This window comes from Crocuta crocuta, unplaced genomic scaffold (assembly GCF_008692635.1).
Source record: "Crocuta crocuta isolate KB4526 unplaced genomic scaffold, BGI_CrCroc_1.0 scaffold7, whole genome shotgun sequence".
NCBI lineage: Eukaryota > Metazoa > Chordata > Mammalia > Carnivora > Hyaenidae > Crocuta > Crocuta crocuta.
Window position 1 is genome coordinate 9,529,374 of NW_027531904.1, and position 19,756 is coordinate 9,549,129.

General features: G+C 50.7%; 1 long non-coding RNA gene across 1 annotated transcript; it reads right to left on the reverse strand.

The window, feature by feature from the left end:
- Nucleotides 1-8,762: 8,762 nt before the first annotated feature.
- LOC144240153 (uncharacterized) lies at nt 8,763-13,878 on the reverse strand. Its single transcript, XR_013337619.1, has 4 exons — nt 13,763-13,878; nt 10,522-10,662; nt 9,519-9,725; nt 8,763-9,024 (listed from the first exon to the last, which is right to left on the reverse strand). It is a non-coding gene; the product is annotated as an uncharacterized LOC144240153 (long non-coding RNA).
- Between the last annotated feature and the right edge of the window lie 5,878 nt (nt 13,879-19,756).

A 19,756-nucleotide genomic window follows, 5' to 3' on the forward strand; every position in this document is an offset into this window, starting at 1 on the left:
GCCAAGAGAAGGGACCAAGGCAGAGCCGTGGCTGGTGGGGACCCTGGTCCTCCAGAAACGCTCCCCAGCTGCTCTCCACAGAGGCGAGCAGACCTGTCCTTGGGTCCAGACTTCACCCAGCACAAGAGTCTTCTGGTTTTCCCCAGGCTCCCCAGTGCCTGGCCCCCAGCTGCCTTCTGGGCTTTCCATGGACCTCAGACCGTCTCACTGCAGACCAGGGCTCACCCGCATGGGGCACACCAAGCCCGGCCCTGTTTATTGGAGCATTCCAGGTCTCAGAGCACACTGACCTTTCCCCGATGCCATGGACTTTATGTACCTGCTGACTTGAGTGTTCGCTTCAGACCGAAGACTTCCTCCTGCCCCTGCTCCATCGAGCTTGGCTCATTGGGCTGAGCCCACCTGCTTGGCTTTCGCCAGGTGGCTGTGCCAGCGTGCGACGTGGCAGGGCTCTCAGCACACCCTGTGTAAGTCAGTCCCGCCGTGACACCCCTCCAGTCCCCACTTAACTCACCCTAGCACGTGCTTCACTTAGGGCTTTGTCAGTGGGACACCTGTGTCTACATTTCCTGGGATGCTTCTTGTGAATGAGTAGAGGCTTGGTGCCCCCAAGCATGGGCTCTCGAGTCAGGCAGCCTTGAGTTTTGGGTAAAATGATACATGCCTGTGACTTTGGGCAAGTACCTTAACCTCTCTGAGCCTCATTTCCATCATTTGTAAATGCCGTAATAGAGGTCACGCGTGTAAAATGCTTCGCACGGTGCCCTTGCGCACGGTAAGCACATGGTCGGTGTGGGTTATAGCGTGAGCCTCACGATGGACAGAGCTTGGAAAAGCAGTGTGAAGGGCCAGTGCTGGGCAGAGCATGAAGGGGAAAATAAAAAATTGGGTATCTTTAAAACAAGAAATTGCTATTTGTTTCTAAGAAGAAATTAAACATAAAGCCGTGGGTAACCCCCAATGGCCCGGCACCTAGGAGGCGGATCTAGTACACCCGGTGGCAGAGACACACTGGCAGGTGCCGCATCTCATCACAGCTCCTGGGGACAGAGGCACCTCAGTTAGCAAGGCTGCCTTCTGAGGACGCCTCCTCCTCGCCGTCGCAGGGGTCCTGAGATGTTTCCAGAGCACCCTGGCTCCTACCCAGCCGCACGCCCGCCCTGAGCTGAGCCACGTCTTTGGTTTCTTCTAGCGCACGTGTGTCACAGGGTCCCTGCTCTGGGGCTCGCAGCTGCTGGCTGGAGGGCCTCGGGGGCGAGGGGAGGGCTGGGTGTCACTGCACGACATCGTGGGTCCCAGCCAGCCTTCCAGAACAGGGACAGCCGGTGTGGGATGGTCAGATCCGGCCAAGGTTACCCAAGGCTGCCTCTTCTGAGTGTGAAGCAAGAAAGAACTTGCATGAAGTAGTTGTGCATGTGTGCACATGCGTGTGCATGAGTATACAAGTGTGTGCATACTCACATGTGTGTATGTGTGTGCTGCGTGTGCATGCGTGTGTGCATGTGTATGTGTGCATGCGTGGATTGTGCGCATGTCTGTATGAATGCGTGTATACTGTGTGTGCGTGTGCATGGGAGTGGATGTGTGCATGCATGTGTACATGTGTGTGCCTGTATATGTGTGCATGTGTGTACAGGTGTCTGCATATGCACAAGTCTATGTGCGTGTGTGCATGCGTCTTGTGCATGCATGTGCATGTGTGCATGTGTGTGCATGTGCGAGACAGTGACAGAACAATCACTAAACCTAACGGGTCCTCACCAATCCTATTCTCCTCGAATCCCCTAAATCTTAGAAACACCGCCCTCAGCGGAGCCCCCCAGCCCACACTTAACGCTGCCATGCCTCGTCTGCGTCACCTTCCCCACAGTTGCCGACGAATCCTGGCTGTGACAGATGAAGATTAATGACACTGGTAATGATGAACCATCAGGGAGTTCTTCTTCTAAGTAGGCAGCGTGCACCTGTGCTTAGTCTCTTCGCCAACTTCACGGGTTCGGAAACAGAGGCAGTGGGAGCCGAGGGGACTCGCCCAAGGTCACCCTGCGACCTTGGGTGGTGCTGCCAACCCGCCTGTCCCAAGGCCCCCGGAGCAGCGTGTCTCGCCAGCCCGAGCCCGGGGGTCCTGTGTCCTGCACCCACGTCCTTCAGAAGACTGTCCGCACCTTGCTTTGGCGCAATAACATGAAACATGGAGACTGCTTTTCCAGCTCCAGTCTGTCCATTCCGGCAGCCATCGCTCCCTGCTCGTCCTTTGTCCCTTTCTCTCACTGGGTTGCTCCTTAATTCTGATCTTCCGTGGTTGACCCCCAGTTCTCGAATGGGGCTTTTCCGAGGCCTCTGGCTCACTTGGTGTGTTGGACACGGATTGAGCTCAAGCTACTGAAGAAAGCCCGGCTGTGAGGATACGCGGCCATGCCTCGTCCCTTTTGCTGCCTGGGTCACACATTTATTTTATTTCTATAATAAGCCTCTGCCTCTTGTCTGCACTGGACACTAATTGCCTGCTCTCCTGGAGAGAATGCCAGCTACGCTTTGCTGAAACCAAGCAAATCATGCAATAACGATCTGCTAATTTCTTCCAAACTGTTATTTATTTATTTGCCTACTTTTCTCTTCATGATGGCTAAGGGATTGAGGGGCGAAGAAGAGGGAGAGTTTAATTCTCCCAGAGACAATCATGTTCTCCCAGAGGCTCTACAGATTCCCACAGAATGTTGTGTCTAAGTTTTCTTCCCTCCCCCGGTTAAAAACTAGCTCTGTCTTTCAGGACACTGGCACCCGGCTTGGGGTCAGAGCAGGGACCAGCCCATTCCAGGACGAGTCTGTGGCGGCAGGTGCGCTGGGGGCTGCCCTCCCCACCAGGCAGGGGCGGTCACAGTGCCCAGGGCACGCCCGGCTCCCAGGGGGCCTTGGAAATGTCTTAATTTCATTTGAACTTTGAATAAAGGCAATGAACGTACGCGAAGCTAGATTATAATTGTCTTTATATCAATGCAGTTGTAAAACACAATTTAAAAATGTTTTAATATTTATTTATTTTTTTAGACAGAGAAAAAGGGAGACAGAATCCAAAGCAGGCTCCAGGCTCTGAGCTGTCGGTACAGAGCCTGATGCGGGGCTCGAACCCACAAACTGTGAGATCATGACCTGAGCCAGAGTTGGACACTTAACCAACTGAGCCCCCCAGGCGCCCATATAATGTAATTTTAAATTTCATTTTATGTGGCAGGGGCCACGGAAGGCACAATACGGCCCCATGTTCCCTTGTCGCCGGCGAGGGCAGGCTCGCTCGCTTCTCCCTGTCTCTTTCCCTCTCCCTCACCCCCCCCTTCTCACGTCTGCCTCAGGGATCTGTGTGTAACACCCTAACAGCAGGTGCTGACCTTCCTGAGGAGACAGAGCGTTGACAGCTGGCAGGGCTGACCCGCACAGGGTCCGGGGTGAGGCTGCTGGTGGCCTTAGACGCTCCCCCGCCCTGACGCGGGATTACCTTGCTGTTACCCCACTGATTAAAAACAACCACCAAATGACAGAAGAGAAAGGGAAGCAAAAGTCAAGTGCAGTAATTTCCAAACCATTTTTCAGCTGCAGAACATTAAAAAACATGATACGAAAGCATTTCCAAAATCACACACACGCACACACACACACACACACAAACGCGCGCACACACACACACTGTGTCAACCACACGGGACCGGCCCAAGTGAAGGGGCCACGCCCACCCCACGCCCCCGGGGGGCCCCTGGAGATCTGGGCGCCAGTGGGGTCCCCTGCAGCTGCCCCTGCCCAGCGCGGTCCACACGGCCCGCACCTCTTCCTGTCCGGGGAGACACGGGTCCCCAGAAGGCTGCCGTCTTATCCGAAGCCCCCGGGCTTGTTAGTGGCTGAGTCCATTCGAGCCCCGGGCGCCCTCCCAACCTTCCTGTTCACAGCGGGCGCTTCAGAGACCTTTCCTCTCGTTTGGCCATAAAGACCCACCGACGCCCCTTTAGGAAGCAGGGGTTAACCCGGAGCGAGGTGAGGGGGGCACAGGAAACCACACGCCTGGAAACGCCTCAGCACCACAGACACGGGGACTCAGGCTTCATTCACGGCACAACCTCCGGGCCGCCCGCCCGGCCCTTGGGCGCGCCTTCCTTCCTCTGTAAGGAGACGTGACCCACCCCCCTTCCTCCCCAGACCCCCTCCAGGTCCTCCACGTGAGGGGAGCCTACCCCTGGGTCCAAAGGAAGCCCGGCCTCAATACTCGCTGACGTACAGAAGGGCCAATGATGCCTTTCAGGTCCTGGAAGAATGTTTACAGTCGTAAATCACAGGACTTGGGCTCTGCTCTTAGCCGACTTAGCAGGTGCTGGGGCCCAGCCCAGGCGTGGGGGGCGGGCGGGCTCACAGCTTCTGTTCTAAACTTGTCTTGCAGACACCACATGTCACCACAAACAGGGCGTGCCCTGATCCGAAGGACAGAAGACACGCAGACACGCAAAGGGACCTGGCGCTGCGGCCTCACGCTCTGTGCCTTTGCGTGTCTGTCTGTGTACATTGTGGCCTTACCTTGTGAACTTGGCCTTTAGAGAAGTGGGGACATATTTAAACACTTTTGTGTCACCTACTTTTCAACCTTCCCACCATTTACTAGAAACTGTTTTCTGGGGTTCCCCGGGTGGCTCAGTCAGTTAAGCATCCAACTTCGGCTCAGGTCGTGATCTCACAGTTTGTGGGTTCGAGCCCCGTGTCGGGCTCTGTGCTGACAGCTCGGAGCCTGGAGCCTGTTTCGGATTCTGTGTCTCCCTCTCTCTCTGTCCCTCCCCTGCTCATGCTCTGTCTCTGTCTCTCTCTCAAAAGTAAATAAATATAAAAAAAAAACTTTTTAAAATAACATTTTCCTGTTATTAAAGCGTCTAAATCCCCACATGGCGTTCCTTCCCCGGGACGAACGGAATGAACAGAACACCCTCACGCTGCAAACTGTTAGTTTCTCATCAGTAGTTTGCTGTCCTAAAGGTGCAGAGTAGTTTGCAAGGACAATCTGGCATTTTCTTTCTCCTCTGTAGAATATGAAGGCAGGAGGGGTCTTTGTGCCCCTTCTCCCGGCTTCTGCTTTCCCTCCTTTTTCAAAAGGAAGCCAGAGGCTGAGCTCCTTTGTGGCAGGGGCCTGAGACACTTTTGTTTGGATAAATTTCCATGTATGAGAGGATTATGCAAAGCGGCTTTGTCTGGGGAAGAGTTTGGGTTGATGAATGGGAGGGGGCGGGTGTGCGGGAGGCTGGCCGCAGGGAAGGGGTGTGGAGGGCGGGCCTCCTCGGGCAGGGGAAGGGACCAGGGTACCTACCCCCCAGCCAGGCACGGAAGGAAGCGGGGGGCATGCCCAGAAGAGGCCCGGCCGGCTCGGGAAAAGAAACCCCCCATTTCCACCGAGGCTGGACTCCATGTGAGGGTCCCGATTCCTCTGACTGGAGACCCAGGGAAGAGACGAGTGTCCCCCAACAGCCAGGTCTGCTTTCCCAGCTTTCTGGCACGGCTGGGTGGCGATGCTGTTACATTTATTTTGACTGAAAAGTTGTAAAGTCATACTGGTATTTCTTGCATATCCACCTCTGGACAGTAAGGAATTTGCTCCACGACTAAAGTTTCAGTGACCATCTTTGCACAGCTCTGCAATTATCTCCTTTAAGTGGAAGAACTGGGTTAAAAAGGATATGCATTTTTTAATGTTTTTATTTTATTTTTGAGAGAGAGAGACAGAGCATGAGCAGGGGAGGGACAGAGAGAGAGACACACACAGAATCCGAAGCAGGCTCCAGGCTCCGAGCTGTCAGCACAGAGCCCGACGCGGGGGTTGAACCCGCAAACCATGAGATCATGACCTGAGCCGAAGTCGGACGCTTAACCGACTGAGCCCCCCAGGCGCCCCAAACGATATGCATTTTTAAGGGCCTTTAAAATTATCCTCAGAAGGTGTTGCCCTCATGTCCACATCCATCGGTGTGATTCAGGAGCACTCACTTCCTACACAGCAGCTTCTGGGCCCTGGCGGTGATCGAATCCCGAAGCCTCCTGGCTTGGCCGTGGGGAAAGTTTCCTCAATAGACAGGGGCTCGATTTTCCAGAAGGAACTCCCTGAAACCCTCTCCCGACTGGGGTGAATAAAGCCATACAGAAAATGACTCGAGGGACGATTCCTCTTCTCCCAAGGTTGGTACGCAGCTACGACTGCTCCGGATTCCTGGGAAAGAACTTAATTCAGCACTTACAAGCTACGCCTTGGAGCTTCAGGCCTTAATTCTGCCCTGGAGGGGAGCCCAGTTGGGAAAACCTGCTAGAGTCTTCCCGCCATGGCTCCTGGCTGCACCTTCTGGAAGCCTTTTCCTTGGCAGTCCCGGAGGCTAGCGTGGAGGTGACTGCCTTCTTTGGGAGCTCTACAGCCTCTCCTGCCCTTTGTCCTAGAAGCGCACATTTTACGGTGAATAGTTAAAACTCTGTTTTTTAAAAATTTTTTAAATTAAAAAAAATTTTTTTTTCTTAATGTTTTATTTATTTCTAGGAGAGAGAGAAAGAGACAGCGTGAGCAGGGGAGGGTCAGAGAGAGAGGGAGTCACAGACTCTGAAACAGGCTCCAGGCTCTGGGCTGGCAGTCAGCACAGAGCCCGACGCGGGGCTCGAACCCACGAACCGCGAGATCATGACCTAAGCGAAAGTCGGACGCTTAAGCGACTAAGCCACCCAGGCGCCCCAAAACTCTTTCTTTTCTTAAATTCGTTTTTCATTTTTGATCCTGGGATCATGACTTGAGCTGAAATCAAGAGTCGGACACTCAACCGACGGAGGCATCCATGAGCCCCGCTTTTTCTTTTTAATTGAGTTTCTTTAGCAATTTACAATTCCCTTCAAAACTTGGAAGACTTCTGGTTCCTTCTATGGTCATTGAACACTATGTGCCAGCAATGCTGTCTCTCCCCTCAGTTTCCATCCCGGTTTCCTCGCCCCCCACACGCTCTGATTCCGGCAGCCTCGGTGGAAGGCCACCTTCGAGGAGGGCACACCTTACTGCAGCCGGGGCCACTCGAGTCCCCTGAGACAGCTCACTGGGCTTTTGCCGCTCAGAGCATCTTGTGCCAGTTGGGGTCTAAAAGCATTTGGCTTTTTCACCACTCACTGTTGCAAATACCCGAAATCTTCCTGTTCTCTTTCGTTTGTGCTTCTAAATCAGCCATTTCTCTCCTGAGTGTCACCCTTTCCTGTAAGACGTCACCAAACCCAGCAAGGAACAGCTAACACACAGCGCTCGTGTTCTGTCTTCTGTCCCCTTCTGTGGGATCGGAAAGCACCTGGTCGGTCTGCCTTTTCCGTCTGCACATGACGGTCTTTCTGAATGTCTTGCCTCCGGATTACGGGGAGGATAGCCAGCCTCCGGGACCGCCATATGCGTCCTCACTGCCTCTGCGGCCCAGCAATCCCACCTTCAGTAAGGACTGGCCTGTTGGGGAAGGTGAAGAGCTGCCTCGAGCAGCCCCCACGCTCAGTGCCTTCATACAGTGACCGCGTCTCCTTTGCTCATGCAGATCTTCACGCGGGCTTTCCTGGTTAGGAGGCTCCCTTGCCGCTGCTGATCAGTGAAATGATAGGGCCGAGTACGAACTCTCTCCCTGCCTTCTCCCTCCCATCTTGCCTTCCTCTCTTCCTCCCCTCCCTCCCTCCCCCCTTCTCCCTCTCTCTCTCTGGTTGACAGAAACTGGCTTTCAGGCCACTTGAACTGAAACAGACAGGGTGTTGTAGCCCTCACCTTTAGCTGTGTGACCTTGACAAGCCTCCTCTTCTCCCACAGCCTCAGTTTCCTCATTTGTCAACCGGGAATTGACAGCAGGCATTGTGTGATACCCCCTACCAACATTCCAACAGGGAAAGACTCTATGATTCTAGGAATAGCATTTCTTACCTTTCTCTTTTCCTCTCCACTCGATCCGAGAAGGACTCCTAGAATCCTGAGAAAGAATTAGCAACAGCGAAAGCGAAAAAGGCTGGATTTTGCCCCGGCTATGGCTTCCTGCTTTCTGTGGTATACACGGGACGTGGTTCCGGACACGCACTATGCTCTGACCTGCAAGAACAGCTGCAAATCCTTGCCCTGGATTCTGAACCCAGGGTAAATATGAAAGGCAGACCAGCTCCCGGCCCAGGCAAGGTGTTGTGTATCAGTTTATAAAGCAAATCGCATCTTCTGTTTACTTTACCACCCCTTTCATAGCAGGTAATCACTTGTATACAAATGAGATGGATTACTCACCCAGAAATTGGCTGCATTATTTGAAGAGTGATTGTGTATCTGTCTTACTTCTAGTACTAGATGGTCACGCCCTGAGAGCAAAGACTGGTGGGGAGTATAATTCTCATCCTCCCCAGGACCTGAGATGTGGGGACAGCCTGGGGATGTCACTGTTAGGGAGAGAGCCTGGAGGGGTTGGCCTTTGGCTTTTCCTGGCTTCTCTTTATTCAGTCGGGGCACCCTTGACTCTCTCTACTTCCCAACACCATGCTTGTGGGAGACGTCTAATGCGGGAACAATGGAGGATCTGAAGGTCCCAAGCCAGTTGACGGACCCGCAGTGGAAGTGAGGAGGGCATTCGGAAGAGGCCATAACAGTGCCATCTCCCTGTGATACCCATGCGAGAGTACCATGCATGGTCCCCGAGCCCAAGTGGAGGTAACGGTGACTTTCTGTATGACTTGAGAAGATGATGAGAAAATGCTGGCTGGGGAGATGCCAGAAAGTTGGACCATTTATAGATAATAACAGCTCTTGCCTTCTTTACTTTGTGGAGATCAAGCGAGGATCCTCCTCTTTTATGCTGAGAAAGAGGCCTCCGCTACTGTGGGCTATCTTATGAAGGTGTCTTCACAGACAAAACAACTTCCAGTGGCTCTGGAGTCAGCTAGATCTGGGTTTGAGTCTTGGCTCCACCGTCACTACCGAGTGTGAACTTGGACAAGTCACCTTGTCTTTCCGGATCTCTGTTTCCTCACCTGCAAAAAGGAGATCGGAGGACTGTTGTAAGAAGTAAAATGTATTTAAAGTACTTAGCTTGGGGCACCTGGTGGCTCAGTCGGTTGAACAACCGACTTCGGCTCAGGTCAGGATCCTGCAGTTTGTGAGTTCGAGTCCCATGTCACACTCTGGGCTGACAGCTCGGAGCCTGGAGCTGCTTCGGACTCTGTGTCTCCCTCTCTCTCTGTCCCTTTCCCACTCGTGCTCTGTGTCTCTCTCTCTCAAAAATAAAGAAACATTAAAAAAAAATAAAGTACTTAGCTCAAAATCTGGAACAATGGAAGGTCATGTATTAAGGTCTCTTTTAAGCGAGAAAACATGAATGGCCAGGATTTTTAGACAATAAGAAACCCCTAAGGGAGTACAGCATTCTCCAGTTTACAATATGCTCTCACTCTCGTGGGCTCTGTTGATCCCCACGAAAGCCCTATAATTAGGGCCGGCATGAACGTAAGGAGTGTGGGTGGCTCACCTGGAATTATTCACCAGGTACGAATGCATCAGGAACCAGAAGCAGAACCAGAACCAGATTTTCTGACGACTTCTCTGTCCTCATCAGTTCCCGGAAGTCATGCTGTCCAGATTGTACACGTAATTTAATTTCAGCCTGTGTTTTTCAGCCTTAGATTTGAAAAATGTTCTGCTTCTCAAGATGATGACAGAAGCCTGTAAAAGCCAGCTGGCCAAATTATAAAATTACATTTGTGTTTCATCGCTAATAGTTATCAAATTTTTTTTGTTATTTATTCTATAGGAGCTGCGCATATGATTTATTCCATCTGGTTGACCACCAGATGCTTCCACAGTGAGAATCTTCAGAATCTGTCCCTTTTCCCCCTACATTCCTTAGATCCCAGGTAGAGAAACTCCATACGTAGCTCAATCTTATTTGGTTATGAACAAGTTTTCAAAACCAATGTTCTACCTCTCATGTTCCGTTTCAATTATCCTCAGGAAACATAATTATATCTGCTTCTAAAAGGAACTTCCTTGGCCTGAGAAGGAACAAGCATCCAAGTTGTTGGTATTGGAGGGATTGGAAGGTCATCTATCTTGGTTGTCTGTTCTACACCCGGGGGCCCAGAGAGAGAGAGAGGAGGTCACTTCCAGAACTCCTGACTCCCATTTCTTTGTTATTTCTACCACCACAAGTTATCGAGTCCTCTGAGGTCTTCGTCAAGAGATGGATGTAACCAGTAGGGCAGGGGAACTGAAGGATGCTTCGGAGAGATGCGTAAGCCTTGGGGGCAAGTAGGGAAGACAGTCGACAAGGAAGGACGAGAAGCCCGCTAGCAGCTGATATGTTGACCCCAAGAGCCAGGGAAGAAGATATGAGGGTTATTTGAAATAATAGCTCACCAAAGCCCTGGACACCAGCAAAGGAATGTGGACGGGAAGCTCCCATTTTTTTCTTCCTTTTAATGGTTCACGGATAGCTTGAGAAAACAAAACCAAAAGCCTCCTTCTTCACCCACCTCAGGACGACAGGTTCTCTGGTGCAAGGATGTTGGGGTCCTGGGCCAGCATGGCGCACGGCACATCTCAAAAACTCAGGAATGCTTGTGGCCTGAATATAATCTCTCCACAAGGAGGACTCAGCAGGGCCTCTGAGGTTCCTTCAAGGGAACGACAGTCATATTAACGTGTTTAGATAAGTTGAAATGCTTCATAGCCTCATGCATTTGTTGCGGCTGATTCATAGCCTAGGGCTTCCATGTTAATTGTATGAATCCCCTGGAATAAAAACCCCAACTGAGAGGGTTCAAAACATTTATGGGGGCACCTGGGGGGGGGCTCAGTCGGTTAAGCGTCCAACTTCCGCTCAGGTCATGATCTTACAGTTCATGATTCGAGCCCCACATCGGGCTCTGTGCTCACAGCTCGGAGCCTGGAGCTGCTTCTGATTCTGAGTGTGTGTGTCTCTCTCTCTGCCCCTCCCCCACTCACACGCTGTCTGTCTCTCAAAAAATAAATAAACCTTAAAAATTTTTTAAAAATGGTCACAGAGTCTCCAGAAGGAAAATGCAAGGGTCACAGGCCCGTGGTTCCCCATCTGCTTCCCCTGGAGGCTGTGTGTGGACCACTCTGTGTCACACAGGCTGAGAAACGGTGACCCTGAAGGCTGAAATCTTTAGTACAGGAAGGGAGATGTGGACACGCATTTCAGTTTTTAGAGATCGGTGGTAACGACGAAACCCACATAAAAGAATTGCAGTTTGTAGAAATATTAACAAAAGCTTTCGGGCACAAATTATACCCTATGCAATAATATAGTAGAGGCTTTTGCATTGAATACTGTCATTGTTAGAGAGCACAGCTCCCGCGCACAGAATCAGAGATGGTGGGACATTTCCAATTAATACGAGGAGACTAAAGAATATAGCTCGGGTGCACGGAGTTGAAGTAAAGTGCCAAATAAGTAACATTTCATACCAATAATTGATATAAGAGCTAAAACATTAAATACATAGTTTAAAGCATCAAGATGACACGTAATAATTTTCAGACTTTTCATTAAAATGGGTTTTAATTTTGACTCTGTCTTTTAAAGTTTTGACTTTAAATGATAACAAACCAGTGCAATGTGTAGGACCAGGGGCTGAACTACGCTCAGTGACTCAGGCACCCCAGCAATGGCCAAGCCATAAGGAGTTAACACGAAAGTGTAACCAATTTCAGGTTTTTTCCTCCCGCTACTGCGGCATGAAACACTGGCTGAAACCGTGTTCTGGTGCTGTGTTCACGGTCGGGGAAGCACTTCTGCCCACACATCTCAGCCAGCACTGTGGCTGGCTCCTGCTGCCATGCCCCCCATCTTCGCGGGCTAGCCTCTGGAAATCTCTGGTCTGTTCACCTAGATCGGAGGTTGGAACGTTTGTTTGTGGTGTGTTTAGCCGCAAAACCACTGGGTTCTCGGGTTAGAAATCTTGTAAGGACACAAGTCTAAACGTCTAAACCAAACTGACTCCGTGACAGGCTTTAAGTTTCCCCTCTAAACTAGAAGGCCTAGGGGAGCCTGGGTGGCTCAGTCGGTTAAGCGTCCGACTTCGGCTCAGGTCATGATCTCACAGTTCGTGGGTTCGAGCCCTGCGTCGGGCTCTGTGCTGACAGCTAGCTCGGAGTCTGGAGCCTGTTTCGGATTCTGTGACTCCCTCTCTCTCTCCCCTGCTCACACTGTCTGTCTCTCTCAGAAATAAATAAAACATAGAAAAAAAAATTAAAAAAAACAAAACTAGAAGGCCTAAGTTCCAGCTTCCCCGAAACTATCAGGCAGTTACACGTTGCCCAAGGCAGGAGAAACCCCCCTTGCAGCACCCAATCAGGAAAGGCCAGCGACCACCCTCCACACCCTCCACGTTACTGAGGGAGAGGCCTGGAGATAGAAACTATAGATGGGACCCTGTTACCTAATGTTAAAGTTAACCCGTTAGTCGCGGAAGAAGACCCTAGGCCCGCTCTGTGATTGGTTGAATTTAAAGGTACTCTAAACGTTGTCATTGGATCCCGCCAGAAGTAACGAATACTCTAGACAATGCGTATGGTCAAACCCATTGTCAGTGATGTTGTATAATTATGACTGGATCACTGTTCCCATGTCACAACTTCTGTAACTCCCCCATCTCAAACCCCATAAAAACCCCACTCTGCCCTTGCTCGGGGCTCTCAGCACGGACCCACGGCGCCAGTGAGGTCTGGGAGCCCGAGCTCGAGCCCGAATAAACGGCCTTTGCCTCTGCACGCGTGACTCGGTCTCCCCGGTGGTCTCCGGCCGGTGAGGATGCTGCGATGTGGGTGTAACAATCCGACACAGAACTGTGGTCCGGGTGGGCTGCAGGGGAGGCCGGGAGACGGCGGGGACCGCCACACGGCCTCGCGGCTCTGCCCTCGGACTTGGGGGCTCCCGCCCTCCCGGATTTCCGCCTTCCTCGCTCCTCTCCGCGGCGCGGGCTCGTGGAAACCCTTCGGCCCCCTGCCCCCACGCGTCGGCGGGGCGAGCGTCAGTGCCCGGCTCCCTGCGCGGTTGTGGGGGCAGAAGATGCGGCGCAAGGCGGGCGGCGCCCACGGCCCTGGCCCCCGTTCCCAAGCTCGCGGCCTCACAGCCGCCCTGGGGTCTGCCCTTTGCCGGGACTGGCCTCCCGTCTGAGACGCCTGCCGGCCTGGGCGGCCCATCCCCGGCCACCCCTGCTGGGCANGTGCGCCGGAAGTGACGGAGCCAGAATCCGGCCTCCGGCCCCTCCCGCCCTTGGCGCTGGTGTCCGGGGCCACATCGCGGACCGCCCGGCCTTCGTCCCCTGGCAGGACCCGACTCCGGACGGCGAGAGGGAGGCGGGGAGGCCCCCCGCCTCACATCAGCAGCCGCTGTTCCCCTTCTAGAAGCCTCTCTCTGCCTACCTGCCTTTCTAGTTTTCTCTTACTTTCCCCTTTCCACGGAAAACCCTTGCCCCGTTTCCCTCCGTTATGAGCCTATCTCTGCCCCCCCTTGCGTTGCAAGCCCCGTGTCTTAGAAATACGTATTTTCGGGGCGCCTGGGGGGCGCAGGTGAGGAGCCTGAAATTAAGTCCTCCGTTGGAAACCACCCCGGGCTGCACGGAGTCCAGGTCCAGAAGCCTCAGCTGAAGCCGCCCTCGGACCGCCCTCCGATCTGCCCGTCAAAAGAAGCGTGTCACATTCCTGGGGTCTTGGAGTCAGTCAGGGCTGGGAGCTGCGGGTACTTACTTTGTACAAGCCTGCCAATCAATCCCCGCTTGCAGGAGCCCCAGTAGATCTCTGAGCCCACCTCATCACTGGTCATTTTAAAAGACGCTCAAGGGTCATGATTGGGTCCCGCCAAACGTAACGGACGCCTGGCAGATACTGAATGGTCAAAACTGTTACTATGGGTGCTGTACAATTATGACTGGTGCTTACGTAATGATGCAAAACGTACAGCGTGTGCACGGTAACACCCCCGCCCTTCCCCCATAAAAACCCTGCTCGCCACTGTTTGGGGCTTCACCTCGCTGCTGCTGCTGTGCAGGGAGACGGGTGAGCCCCTGCTGGAGCTTGTGATAAAGACCCTTTTGTTCTTGCATCGGTGCCGGCTCCTTGGAGGTCTCTGGGGGCTCGCGATTCGGGCACAACACAGGCAGCTAAGCACCGGCTCTTGGTTTTGGCTCAGGTCACGATCTCATGGTTCCGGAGTTTGAGCCCCGAACCGAGCTCCTTGCGGACCAAGCGGAGCCTGCTTGGGATTCTCTTTCACCCTCTCTTTCTGTCCCTCCCTGATTCACACTCTTTCCCCCAAAATACATAAATAAAACAAACAAACAAAAAAGAAATACAGGGGCGTCTGGGTGGCTCGGTCGGTTAAGCATCCGACTTCAGCTCAGGTCACGATCTCACGGTTCGTGGTTTCGAGCCCCGTGTCGGGCTCTGTGCTGACAGCTCAGAGCCTGGAGCTGCTTCGGATTCTGTGTCTCCCTCTCCTCTGACCCTCCCCTGCTCACGCCATGTTTCTCTCTCTCTCTCTCTCTCTCAGAAATAAATAAAAAACATTAAAAAAATACATATTTCTTGAAATAACACTTTGAAGACACAGTAACACAGATATGCCTAATCAAGGCATGTTATCAGTGAAATCTCTTTGCTTCGTCCTTTATTATTGTTAGACTTTTTTTTTTTTCCCAATGAGCAGCCTTCGTGCGCTGAGCCCCACGCCCTCTGCTCCTGGAACGGAATGTCTCACCACGACCCAGGGCCTCGGCCCGGAAGGGGGCCGCCTTCTATTTCGAGGAGGCTTCCTTCGGTTCCCGGTGGTTACGCCCAGCACCTTTCTGTTTTGTTTCAAGGAGGTGCCATTGTGTGTGTCTCGCACAGTGAGTGGGAGCTTTCTGGCCCCCGCCCCCGCCGTGCCTCCCTCTCTGTCCACACTGGCTTGCAACGTCATTGCCGGCGAAAGGGCTCAGTCGGAGGAACGTCCATTGCTTGAGTGCATGTGTTCGAAGTCACTTTGGAGAAAGGAGGTTTGTTGCGGCGTCTGCCCTCCGTGGAAAATACATGAAATATTAACCTGTTTACAGCTTAAAATCGGTAATTCAAACACCAGTGTGCAAGTAGACTATTCCAACATCACCTTCTTTTCCTACAGGGACCACGTACTGATACTCACCAGTTACCACTCAGTCTCGGAGGGAGTAATTTGTTGGCTTATTATTCTCCCCACAAAGGTTTAGGGGCCACCTGCTCACGCCAGGCAAGCGCCCAAGGAAGGGGCCAAAGAGGCGTAGACCACGGCCACTCTGCTTCAGTGAGTGCAGCAGCCGGCTGAAAACACATTTGGCAAGAGGTTTCTAGAAGCCTGTAAATTGTTTGTTCCAAACCAGTCACATTCCCCGTCTTCCCCTCTGCCAGGGACGCTGTCCCCACAGCCGTTTTCCCAGCCATCCCGGCAGGGACGGCGACACACCCCTCTCGGCCAGGGAGGCGACTTTGGCTGGGACCTTCCGTTTCTTTGTTGATGTGTATTCATAACTCCTGGAAGCATTTTGATCATGCTTTCAAGTCTCTGTCAGATGACCCTAACATCTCTTTCATGTCAGTGTTGGTATCTATCGGTTGTCTGGTTTTTTTGTTTGTTTGTTTTTTTAAATTCCTGTCAAGATACTTCCGGTTGATGGTGTGACAAATGAGTCGTGATTGAATCCTGGGCATGTTTGCGTAACAGTGTAAGACACTGGATTGTAGTCAGTTCTGCTTCGGAGGTCTTTTCTTGACACCATTGTAGCCGGGGAGGGGGCCTCCTTGTTACAGTCAGGTGAATGCAGGGCCTCCAGTGCCCCCCCTGAAATGACCCCCCCCCATGGTTGTAGAGGGCTCCTCTGTACCGCCGGCTGAGGATGGAGGTGCTGGGTCCCCACCTGCTGTCCTCTGCCGCTGGGGGGCGGGAGCGCCTGACCGGCAGCAGCGATGAAGGTTGTGGCCATTCACTTGGCCTTCTCTGACACCATCTGTGCGTGCGACTGCGAGTGTGTGTGCTGGGGCACCTTGTCACGACGTTGGGGGGGCACAGATTTTCCCACAGTGTCTGGCTGGAGGAGACAGGTCACTGTCTCAAAGATTTCTGGTCTCCTAAGCTGCCACTTTCCCAGTCCTTTGTCAAGAGAGAAAAGGCTTTCATGGATTGTTTTAGTCTGTGCCTTTTGGAGTTTCTTGGTTGCCAATCTCTTTGGCTCCAAACCTAGAATACACAAGGCTGACAGAAAACGTAGGGAGCTTGCCACTGTTTTGTTCCTTGAGTCTTCGTCTGTCTTCTTCAGTCCATCTTTCAGGGTCTTCTTATATTTTTTTTAAATATAAAAGCCAAGGTTTTTGTTGTATTTAAAAATAAAACACGTATCAGGGGACCGAGGGAGAAGTGCGTCTACATCCCGGAAGTGGAAATCCATAGACTGTACTCTGAGGTCACAGGGTGGCCTTATTTCTCAAAGGGAGAGTTCAGGTGGCGGAACCAGGGATTTGCCCTCTGCCCTTCCATGAACCTGCCCCTGATGTTGGAGATAGTCACAGCCATCCTGTGACCGTGAGCGTGAAAGGCAGATGGGCACAGGTGGCAGAGCTGGGGCACACAGGGGTCTGAGTGGCCATCTCCCGGGTAGCTTGTCAATTCTTGTTACAAGAAAAAAGCAAATCGCGGGGCGCCTGGGTGGCTCAGTCGGTTAAGCATCCGACTTCGGCTCAGGTCATGATCTCACAGTTCGTGGGTTCAAGCCCCGCGTCGGGCTCTGTGCTGACAGCTAGCTCATAGCATGGAGCCTGTTTCGGATTCTGTGTCTCCTTCTCTCTCTGACCCTCCCCTGTTCATGCTGTGTGTCTCTCTCTCAGAAATAAATAAAACATTAAAAAAAAAAGAAAAAAGCAAATCCCTATATGCTTGTCATTGATCACAGCCTAATTTCATTCCATCCGATACAAAGCTCATTTGTTACAGGAGCCGGTGAATCAGGAAGTAGTAATTATCTCTGGACCTTGTACTGTCTCTCCATTCTTCTCCCTTTACCATGAGTACCGTTACTTTGTCCATGGGCTCAACACCGTAGGGATATGTTTGAATTTCGCAAAAATATGCACTCTTTGGTACATTTGTCTTCCTTACATTGTTTGAGTCCGTAGGATAAGTCATTATAGGTGATCTGAAAATAAAACTAAACATATTTTTTATTACTTTAATAAACAGAGTGGTGGGCAAAATGGGTGAACGGGGTCAGAAGGTGCAAACTTGCAGTTATTAACTAAGTAAGTCCTGAGGATGTAATGTGTTGCATGGCAACTATAGTTAATGCTGGACTGCATATTTGTTAAAAGAGTAGATCTTGAAAGTTCTCATGGGGGAAGAGTTGGAACTATGCATGGTGATGGATGCTAATTAGATTACTGGCATGATCATTTTGCAATAAATACAAATATTGAATCATTATATTATACAGCTGAAATTAATATAATGTCATATCTCAATTATACTTCAATTTAAAAATATTTAAAGATATGATACATTTTTAAAAAATGAGCAGGTGTGCCTGGGTGGCTCAGTCAGTTGAGTATCTGACACTTGATTTTGACTCAGGTCATGATTGCAGGGTTGTGGGATTGAGCCCTGTGTCAGCATGGATCTTGCTTAAGATTCTCTCTCTCTCTCCCTCCCTCTACCCCTCCCTCATGTAAAAAAGTAAAAATAAAAAATAAATTAAAAAAAAAGAAATGGACAAGTGTTGGGGCGCCTGGGGGGCTCAGTCAGTTGAGCAGCCGACTCTTGATTTCAACTCAGGTCATGATCTCGCAGTTGTGGGATCGAGCTAAGTGTGGAACCTGCTTGGGATTCTCTCTCTCCCTCTCCCTGCCCCTCCCCCACTCACTCTTTTGTGTTGTGTGTGTTCTCTCTTTAAATAAATAAATAAACTTTAAAAAATGGGGAAGTGTAAAGATGTCACTTTGGAATCAATATTATGAGTAAAAATACCTTTATCTGTATGGGTCTTTATATGTTTTAAAAAGCTTTATATATAAATATTATGTATACGTAGACATAATATAAATTAATATAAATGTAATAGGAATAACNATATTTATATTTATATTATTTGTATTATAAATATTCATATTATTTATTAATATAATACATATTATAATGTAAACATAGTAAGTTTATATAAATATAATTTCTAGGTTATAAAATACCCACATGTATGTTTTATCTCTACCTCTATCTTCATATCTATCTCTATCTCTATCTCCATATCTGTCTCTATCTCTATCTCCATATCTGTCTCTATCTCTGTCTCTATATCTGTCTCTATCTCTGTCTTTATATCTAGCTAAAAAGAATCAATAGGTTTCAAGTGGAGTCACTTGTGCAAAGCCCCACATCACCAATCCCAGGCTTACTACCGAACCTAATTGCAGTTTCCGCCTTCCCCAGGAATGTAATCTTAACCAGTCAGTCTGAAATTTCCTGGTCAGCACCTGTGAGGTAATTCACCTCAGAGACCCTTTTTGTCTCTCGAAGGAAGATGGCCTTGTCCAAAATAATCCTTTTTTTCTTTGTTTATGACTTCCACATCCCACTGACTCTCTGTCTTTAAAAACCTTCCATTTTTGGGGCGCCTGAGTGGCTCAGTCAGTTAAGCGTCTGACTTTGGCTCAGGTCATGATCTTGCGGTTCATGGGTTTGAGCCCCGCATCGGGCTCTGTGCTGACAGCTAGCTCATAGCATGGAGCCTCTTTCGGATTCTGTGTCTCCTTCTCTCTGCCCCTCCCCCAGTCATGCTCTGTTTCCCTCTATCTCAATAATAAATAAAAACATTTAAAAAACTAAAAAAATTAAAATCCTTCCATTTTTTTTTTTCCGGCTCATCCTTTCTCCTAGCTAGATGGCATGCTACCCAATTTAAGAACTGCTGGGTAAAGCCAGTCAGATCTTCAAATGTACTCAGCTCTAGTTTTGTGATTTAAATACATGTATTTTATTATATATATATATATATCTTTTTTTTATTGTTATATATATAATCCCATTGTCTCCTCACCACAGCCCTGTGAGGTGGTCACTGATATTTCCCCCACTTCATACGTGAGAAAAGTATGAGCCCACAAGTTAAGCGATTTGCCCCGTGTCTCACAGCTGACGGCTGATGGAGGCCTGAGTCTCACACTCGGATCCTGACCATGGGGTGCACCGTTCCCAAGTATCACCCTTTGCAATCTTTGAGAAGAGGTGTTTTGACAGACAAGGGAGAATTTCAAGTGTAAAAATATAGCCAGAGCCTTGAAAAGACCGTTGATAAATCAGTACTGGGCTGTGATCGAGAGCAGGGCTGGCAAACTTCTTCTGTGAAGGGCCAGCCAGTAAGTAGCTTAGGCTTTGTGGGCCGTCCGGTCTCTGTGGCACATTTGTCTGGTCTCATTCTTTTTTTTTTTTTTTTAATAACCAACTGTCGACAAAAGGTAGAAATCATTTTTAGCTCACAGGCCATGTGGAAAGGGGCTGCTGGCTGGATTGGGCTGTGGGTCTGCAAGGAGCGCTCACAGGCAGCAGATTCGGCGCATCCTGGCTTCGAGCGGCAAGGGTGTGCCCGGCGTGAGGGCCCACGAGGGTCTGTGCCCCATTGGAAAACAGACCTTCCCATCTCTTATCTGCATGGAGGAGGCGGGGGTCTGATGTGGGGTGGGTGAAGAAAG